At 40.6% G+C, this 9158-nt stretch overlaps 1 protein-coding gene across 1 annotated transcript in view; it reads left to right on the forward strand.

The window, feature by feature from the left end:
• Positions 1-9158, forward strand: part of bard1 (BRCA1 associated RING domain 1) — a 32843-nt gene that overhangs the window by 9824 nt on the left and 13861 nt on the right. The gene's annotated exons all lie outside the window — the stretch shown is intronic.

The following is a 9158-nucleotide window of genomic DNA, read 5'->3' on the forward strand; positions in this document are numbered from 1 at the left end:
GCCTTGAGGGGAATTTGTTCTTCAAATTTGGCACAAGTGTCCACTTGGACGCATTGATGAACTGATTAGATTTTAGTGGTCAAAGGTCAAGGTCAATGACCTCACTTCTGTCCCGTAATCATGAATTTGATTGGTAGGCAGAGGCATAAAACCGCGAAGCAGTAATTCTAGTTGGTTTTTGCAGAATTAATGTATGGAAGTTATTTTGTGTCTTTCCAGGCAAATAAAATGCATTTGACAGCAAAACTTTGGTGCTGCAATCAAAATAATGTTGGCTTCAACCAAAAACAATTTGGTTGTCAAATATGAACTGATTGAAATCAGAACTATGTTAAACAAAAATGTAATTTAAATGCAATTTATTTATTGTTTTATTTATTATTATTTTTTGGTCTGTTTTGGTTCTGGCTCTGTGTTGATGTCACAGTTCTTGCATGCAATGACCAACACATTGATCATAACTGGCTTATCACAGACCTCCGGCCAAAGCCATTAGCTTGTCACAGCTGTCACTCAGCATTGACAGTAGGACAGTAGGCCAGTAGGCACATATTATTACGTCAGCCTACCCACTGTATTATAATGTAAACTGCAACCAAAGTTTCTACAAACAAAAAAACTGCACTGAGAGCAAAATATACAGGAGCAACCAAAACAATTTGCAAACAGAGTAAAAATGTATTAAATTAATTTTTTGTTTGAAATCAAGATTGTTCTGATTTCACTGTTTGCATTGACATTCAAAACTTTTTTTGGTTGCAAATAAATTTATTTTGATCACAGTACCAACTTTTTGTTCTCAATAACTTTTTATTTGACTGCAGAATAAAGGCATAAAATAACCTCCATGGTACTGCTGCTCTTTCAGACTTGTAATTGTATATTTTATGCTTGACTGCAGACAGAGTATTGCATTAATAAGTAATTTCTCCTTGTGAAATGAATCTCAAGATTACAGCCAGGCCTGTACATATCATTTGTGTCACCCCATGCAAAAGGTCTGGCACAGTACAAATGATAAACCTCATAGATTCTTTTTATTTCTTGGCTCTGGTATTTTGTGAAAATTTTAAAGTGCTGACCAAAAAGTCTGACCAGAAAATTATGGTCAAAACAGAAACCAAATTTTAAACCTGACACTTTAAAACATTAAAACTTAGAGAGAGAGCTAAATGAATTTTCAAAACATTATCACCAAAATTGCAACATTATAAATAATGTTTTTGTCAGATTTCATTGTATATGAATAATGTGATGATCAAATTTGTTTGCTGTAATTTTGTACTCTTCTTTTTTTTTTTTTGTTTTTGTCAGCCTAAATTATTATAGTAATAAATTAATTAAAACAGATTCTGGCACATCTCTAGTGTGCAATTACTGAGTAACAGCCAAAACAAACAAACATTGAATAAATAAATATTTTTTTAAAAATCCTGTGTCCAGTATGTCTTCCAGTTGACTTGGCCAACTAATATAGAAAACTATTATATGTAATTTCAGATTTACTTCAAAGTTGTATTTCAAGGCATTACATCATAGAAAAAGTTTCTCTTATTCAGGATCAGTGCTTATTTTCCTCCTTTTCAATAAATCATCAAACGCTCATTTACCTGTCACTCTACCAGACATTCAGCCCATTTATAATTGAGTACAGGAGAACGTTAGTGCGGTACATAGGTGGATAGAAATAAGAAAATCGACTGTGCTGATTAGCTGTTAGTCAAACAGTTGATGCTGTATTGACGTTTCTAGATGCATATTGCAGTGTCTATAATGAGAAACAAGATGCTGGTTAATTGTTGTGATCAATCGAGTACTTGATCAGGGTCAGTGTGTTGGTCAGGTAGTGCTCTCATTGCGATCATTTTAAACCCGTCAACCTTTGTCTTCAATTCATTTTATTGACCTCCTTGCTTTCATGGGTCCTGAGTGCCAGGTCTTACATTTTCTTCTCTCTACATTTTACTTGTCTGCAAAGCGAAAAAAGAAGCAGTGATTGGTACAGTCATTGACATAATGCATTCCCTAACCCCTTAATATACCTTTTAACCTTTACAACTAAATGGCTAATTTCTTATACTTAACCCAGACCTAATTCCAAACTGAACCCTAAAGCCAAGTCTTGAAGGAGTGTCAGAAAGCGAGAACTGGCCACAGTGACCACACTTATGCTAAATGTCCTCGCTCCCACAGTATGAAATTCAGTCTTCACACTGCTGGCCATACAAAAGTTTGTGTGTGTGTGGGGGGGGGTCCTTCTATGTGGGCACTTCTTCCTGACTCTGTACCAACTCATGAGGTAAGTGATTGCCTGTAGCTAAAACGTTAAATGTGGTTTTGGGTTTCACCACAGTTTACTTCCCTCAGAGAACACATGAAGAAAGAGCTGCACATTAATACCAAGCTTTAAAGCAAACCTACAGTACCAGCAAACACAATCCTATTTTGCCCCTGGTTAATTTGGTTAAAAAGCAAGGAAACCAAGACAATGAGTGAGATGTATAAGCTTTGAAGTCAACTAATATATATATAATTAATTCCCCACTTGCCGACTTTTTGGGGCGGTCTTGTATTCCTTCGTTCAAGCTCGGGTCCTCTACCAGAGGCCTGGGAGCTTGAGGGTTCTGCGCAGTATCTTAGCTGTTCCTATGACTGCACTCTTCTGGACAGAGATCTCAGATGTTCCTCCTGGGATCTGTTGGAGCCACTCTCCCAGTTTGGGGGTCACAGCCCCCAATGTTCCTATTACCACGGGGACCACTTGTGCCTTCACCTTCCACATCTTTTCTAGCTCTTCTTCCAGCCCTTGGTATTTCTTAAGGTTCTCATTTTCCTTCTTCCTGATGTTGCTATCACTTGGGATTGCTACATCGATCACTACAGCCTTCTTCTTCTGTTTGTCCACCACTACTATGTCCAGTTGGTTGGCCATTACCAGTTTGTCAGTTTGTATCTTGAAGTCCCACAGGATCTTAGCTTGGTCATTCTCAACCACCTTTGGAGGTGTATCCCATTTTGACTTTGGCACTTCCCGCTTGTACTCGGTGCAGATGTTTATGTACACTATGCCAGCCACTTGGTTATGGCATTCCATGTATGCCCTGCCTGCTAGCATCTTGCACCCTGCTGTTATGTGCTGGATTGTCTCAGGGGCATCTTTGCACAGCCTGCACCTGGGGTCCTGTCTGGTATGGTAGACCTCTGTCTCTATTGATCTTGTACTTAGAGCTTGTTCTTGTGGTACATACCATGCAGGGGTTTGTCCTTCCATGACAGTTCCTGTCAGATATCCATCGCGTACTTCAAAAAGCACCAGAAATGGTTTTAGACAATGAGCTGGAGAATTCTGAAGTGGCCAGCAATGAATCCATATGTATCTAAATCCCATAGGGTGCCTGTGGAGAGGTCTCAAAACAGCATTTGGGAGAAGGAACCCTTCAAATCTGAGAGACCTGGAGCAGTTGGCAAAAGAAGAGTGGTCCAAAACTCCAATAGAGAGGTGGAAGAAACTCACTGATGGTTACAGAAAGCGATTGATGTCAGTTATTTTGTCCAAAGGCTGTGCTATCAAATATTAAGTTGAGGGTGTCAATAATTCTGTCCAGTCTCAGTGGCCTCTATCTCCTCCTTTGGCCAGCTTATTATGCCAGCGGGGTACCTGATGACCAGCAGGGGATAGGTGTTGATCGCCCAGACTTTTTTCCTCCCATTCAGCTGGCTTCTCAGGACTTGCCTTACTCTCTGCAGGTACCTGGTGGTTGCTGCTTTCCTTGCGGCCTCTTCATGGTTCCCATTTGCCTGCGGGATCCCATGGTACTTGTAGCTGTCCTCAACATCTGCTATGTTGCCTTCTGGTAGTACAATCCCCTTAGTTCTGACTACCTTCCCTCTCCTTGTTACCATTCGGCCACACTTATCCAGTCCGAATGACATTTCGATGTCCTGGCTGTAGATCCTAGTGGTGTGGATCAGTGAGTCGATGTCTTGTTCACTCCTGGCATACAGTTTGATGTCATCCATGTAGAGGAGGTGGCCAGTTACCGGTATATGTATGCATGCCGGGATAGCTCAGTGGGTAACACCACTGACTTTGGTACAGAAGGTCGGTAATACAACTCACTGTCCATACCTGAGGCCTTAGAGACTGCCAAGCAAAGGCTCACAGCCCTGACCACACGACTGAAGAGGTACACCAGAGAAGTTAAAGCCAGGAGAATAAACCGAATGTTCTCCACTGAGCCATCCAAGGTGTACTCTCAGTGGCAGGGGAATAACATGAGAGCAGACCCACCAAGGCTGGAGACTGGAGGCTTGAGACTAGACCATTTTTCTAATTATACAATAGACTTCTAAGTGTCAGCACCTGTGCTCATGTTAATGCAGTATGTGGATAAAACTGTTTTTATGAGATGTGGGAAACAAGATGTTCACTGTACGTTAATTGGATGCCGGCTCAGTCCTAATGGCCATCCTAAGCCTGAACCAATGAATCCATACAGATGTAAATTAATATTAGTTGTGCTTCTCATACTGAATACTTTATACTGGATTATAGCAATACCTGGATATGTGTAATTAAACTACATGCTGTATACTCTAGAGTTACATGACAAACAAGGAATGATATCTACCAAATATTAGTAGTTATTACATCTAACACATAATGTAGTAATAAGTAAAATGTTAGAATGAATATTAATGAGGCCACAAAATGCAGTCTCTAATGAAATGAGTCAGCAGCAACATCTCCAAGACGCTCATGCTGAGCACAGGGGCTCCACAGGGGTATGTGCTCAGCACATTGCTCTTCACACTGCTGACCCACGACTGTGTGCCAACCTACAGCACCAACCACTTTGTCAAATTTGTGGATGACACGACTGTAGTTGGCCTCATTACCAACAATGATGAGGCCAAATACAGGAGTGAGGTGTGCCAACTGGTCCAGTGGTGTAAGGACAATAACCTCTCCCTCAGTGTGGGGAAGACTAAAGAGATCGTTGTGGACTTCAGGAGGAAACCTCTAAAGCATCCACCACTGACCATCGACGGTGCTGTAGTGGAGAGAGTGAGCAGCACCAAGTTCCTGGGGGTGCACATCTCTGAGGACCTCGCTTGGACCAACAACACCACATCACTGGCCAAGAAGGCTCAGACACGCCCCTACTTCCTCTGCAAACTGAGGAGAGCCAGCGTGTCCCCCCCCATCATGCACTCCTTCTACCAGGGCACCATTGAGAGCGTCATCAGTGGCTGTATCACTGTGTGGTACAGAGGCTGTACTGCCTCCTGCAGAAGGACCCTGCAATGCATAGTGAAAACAGCCAGCAAGATCATCGGTGCCCCTCTGCCTTCCCTTATGGACATCTTTAACACCCGCTTCACCCGCAGAGCCATCAGCATTGCTGATGACACCTCCCACCCTGCACAGCTGACCCCTGCCCATTCCCCCCCCCCCCCTCTGCCCCCTGACCTTGGACTGTGACCCACCACAGAACATAAAAAGACTACCTCTGCTGTTTGTAAAAACTCAGTACATTCCTCCTTCTTGTTATATTACATGTAAATCTGCTATTTTTACGGTCATATCTGCTGCTGTCGGTCATTTGTGCTATTGTCCATGCGCATTTCAGTCTCAAAACTATCTGACAATATTCTTGTCATTACTTGCACTACTGTCACTGATTGTACATGGTTTGAGTCATAGCCTATTGGATTGTAGCGTTTAGTTTTATCCTAATCACTTTGACTTAGTTTTCTTATTCTTTTTATTTTATTTTGACTCTAGTTTTATTCTATTTTAGTTTCCTAAATAGTATGCATTCAATGCTAGGTGAGAGAGAAACGGTATTTCGATTTTCTGTATATCCTGCACATATAGGGAATTGACAATAAAAACCTTTGATCTTGATCTTTGATCTAATGCAAGCACCACCCCAATTGCCTCATGGCAATAAATCTGGCATCCATCTGAATATGGTTTATGGAGCAAATTTTTTTTTAAGGAGTGTGCCCATACTTGCTGTTTAGTGTTATCGTGTATGTATTATTTGCACATGCACACTCAAAAGCTCAACCATATGGGTGACATAATGTGCATTTCAGCCAATGGTATACACTAGTACATCTACAGTCACACAAACAGCAAAGCAATGTGCCAAAAAATGCAGTGAAGAAGCGAATGAGTAAAGGAAAGTAAGTAAGTAAATAAATCATCTTTACTAATGTTGTATGAGGAAAGGATTGAATGTTTCTCAGACCTTAGTGGTAAACACTGTTTTGCCGAAAACCGCTGAATTTTTTTTGATATTTTGTTTGTTGTTTTCTTCCATCCTTGGAAGAAACTCCATAATATATGCTGCCAGTGTTAAATTTCATCCTCTTGTACAAATAAAGTGCCTAGCTCTGGTTGTTTTTGGCTCTTATTCACTGGACTATTCGTTTGTTCTGTCACACCATTACTGGCTTGAATAAGGCTATTTTGAGGAGCATAAACCAAATTCATTATTAATAATTTACACACTATGGCATAAGAGAATGGTATCAGCATAACACTTACAGTGCATTGTAGAGTACTTCTACAGAGCCTAATATAGATGTTGGGTCAAATACTCTGTCATCAGTATATGTAGAGTATCTCCCATCTGTTTTAACCATGAGGACAAATTCCGAATGGATTGTTTATAAGGGGAACCAGTGAACCTTTTGATTAAAAGTGCATTTTGCTCTTGCCCTCTTTTGCATCAGTTGCTTACCAGATATTTCTGTCATTAAACCTATGACTCTGCTGAGCTAACAAAAGCTATGTTCACATTACTCCAATCCGATTCCCTTGTCTCCCACATTCAGATCTGATCTTTTCAAACATGTATGAACAAACCAAAGCCGAGTTTGTTTGTTTGTTTTCCTCCAGATTAGATTTGGGTCACTTCTGTATGTAGTCTTAGATCCAGCAACAATTATCAGTAATGGTGGTGGTATGTTGTTTATTGATGATGGGATAATTGAAGTAATATGTGTGCGACACTATCACCGGTGTCTACCTCTCTGCCTTAAACTGTTCTTGGCTTCTCTCTAACTTATAGGTCAAAGCATTCCTGATGTTACAAATGTGTTGATTTCAGTTGTTACTCGTGACATTCACACACATAGCAAGAACCATGCTAACCAATTTTGTGTGAAATGAAAAAAAAAAATGCTTGAAAAGCCAGTAAAGCTACATCTGCACGTATCTCTCCTGCCATTGAGTGAAAAATTTACATCACAGTTGATGCACAGCAATGTCACAGGCTGTCTTGCAATTATACCGCCCTTAGTTTGGTCTGTATGAACAGCACAAGGGCAGGATATTGGCAATCCTTTGGAAGGGCAGTAGTGCAGGATCTCAGTGTAAAAACGACTTCTGACTTGAGTAATGGGGACTCAAATCAAACTCGACTCAGATTATTCTTTAGTGACTCGGACTTGACTCGAATAGTGGGTACTCGACTACAACGCTGCTCGTCCCTCTCCTCCTTAGAATAGGATTCATGGTTACCATGCCACCTTCCTCCTACTTGTGTACTTAAGCAGAGGCGTATGGGAGAGTGTTTGTGATTTTACCTCCCTCACAATTTAACACTTTATTATTTTTCTTTAGATATTCTTTTCACGTGCAGCTGCAAAAATCGGCTTGTGTGTGCGTTAATGTGGAAGTGTCAGGGACATTTTATGTTTGTTTATATTTGTGTGTGTAGGTCTGGGGGTATGAATCCAAATGAAATATTTTATGGACCAGTGGACCTATTAATTGTTCCCCAGGTGTTATCTTTGCTGACGCCTAATCTTTTAGAGACAACCTGCTGGGTTTGGTTCTTCTCTCTGTCTCCTCTCTTCCTGCTGCATTTTTCTGCATTCTTTTCAACTCTCCCTCTTTCCTCAAGGTGACCTTATTCTTGTTTCTCATGGCTCTCTCAAGTGCACACCTTAAAGCTGTTTCATGAATGTCCCTATAGTAACTAAAAGAGGATCACAGTTTCATGTCTTTGAGTCTGTGCACATAACACTGCTTTTAAGATGATGCTGCACCATTACACATACTGTGCACCAAGGGGTTATTGTGTATGCAGTTATAAAGCTACAGAATCTGTAAAGGGAATGTGGTCTTCTCACTTGATAAATGTGGGTAATCTGATGTAAAGCTTATGCATTAAGAAGTCAGTCCCCATGAAAGACATTGTTCAATTGCACCCGCAGTTGGAAATCCTTATGTCTTTAGCACATGCTCTCTTGTAGAAAGCTAATTAGAAACCTGGGTACATGTATACATGGCAGAGAAATTGGTGGGAGAAATCTACCTGGGGAAATCAATTTTGCCTAATCCCCTACCATGATTACGGAAAACAGGTTTCCCTTTTACATGACACTTAAGAAATCAGCTTACTCAAGAAAACTAATCGTAACCTGGTCACATAAGTGCATGTAAACATAATTACTACCTTCATGGTAAAGGCTTCATCAAATAGGCAGCACCAGTTTGGTTACAAATTTAGTACTGTATGTTTAAGTAGTTAGATTTAGGGTTAAAAGGTTTTACATCCTTAACTAGATGCTAAGAAACAGGAACAGGAGAAACCCCTTATTTTAACTGGCCTAATGCAGACAACTTCTCCAGCCTTATAACAGTTTTCTACAGAAACAATGCATTAACAGGCATGCAACATGTTTTTTTTTATCCTTATGTCTCACAGAAGAGTGGAAACTTCAAGGTCGGCTACATTCCCAAAGTAGTGAAATTAATTCCAACAGTGAGCATTGCACTGACAGTAACATCATGGATTGTTAGAATCCTCTGGCCAACCCACATCATATCACATAGTGCAGACACACTGGCCTCAAGCAGTCAAAACAAGTAGGTACTGTGCTCTTGGGGAATCCGGTCTTGATGAGATGATCATTCACCCCCCCAAGGGTGCTTCACTAGCCAGCTACAGTGCCTTGCGAAAGTATTCGGCCCCCTTGAACTTTGCGACCTTTTGCCACATTTCAGGCTTCAAACATAAAGATATAAAACTGTAATTTTTTGTGAAGAATCAACAACAAGTGGGACACAATCATGAAGTGGAACGAAATTTATTGGATATGTCAAACTTTTTTAACAAATAAAAAACTGAAAAATT

This window comes from Monopterus albus, unplaced genomic scaffold (genome assembly GCF_001952655.1).
Source record: "Monopterus albus unplaced genomic scaffold, M_albus_1.0 scaffold88.1, whole genome shotgun sequence".
Lineage (NCBI taxonomy): Eukaryota > Metazoa > Chordata > Actinopteri > Synbranchiformes > Synbranchidae > Monopterus > Monopterus albus.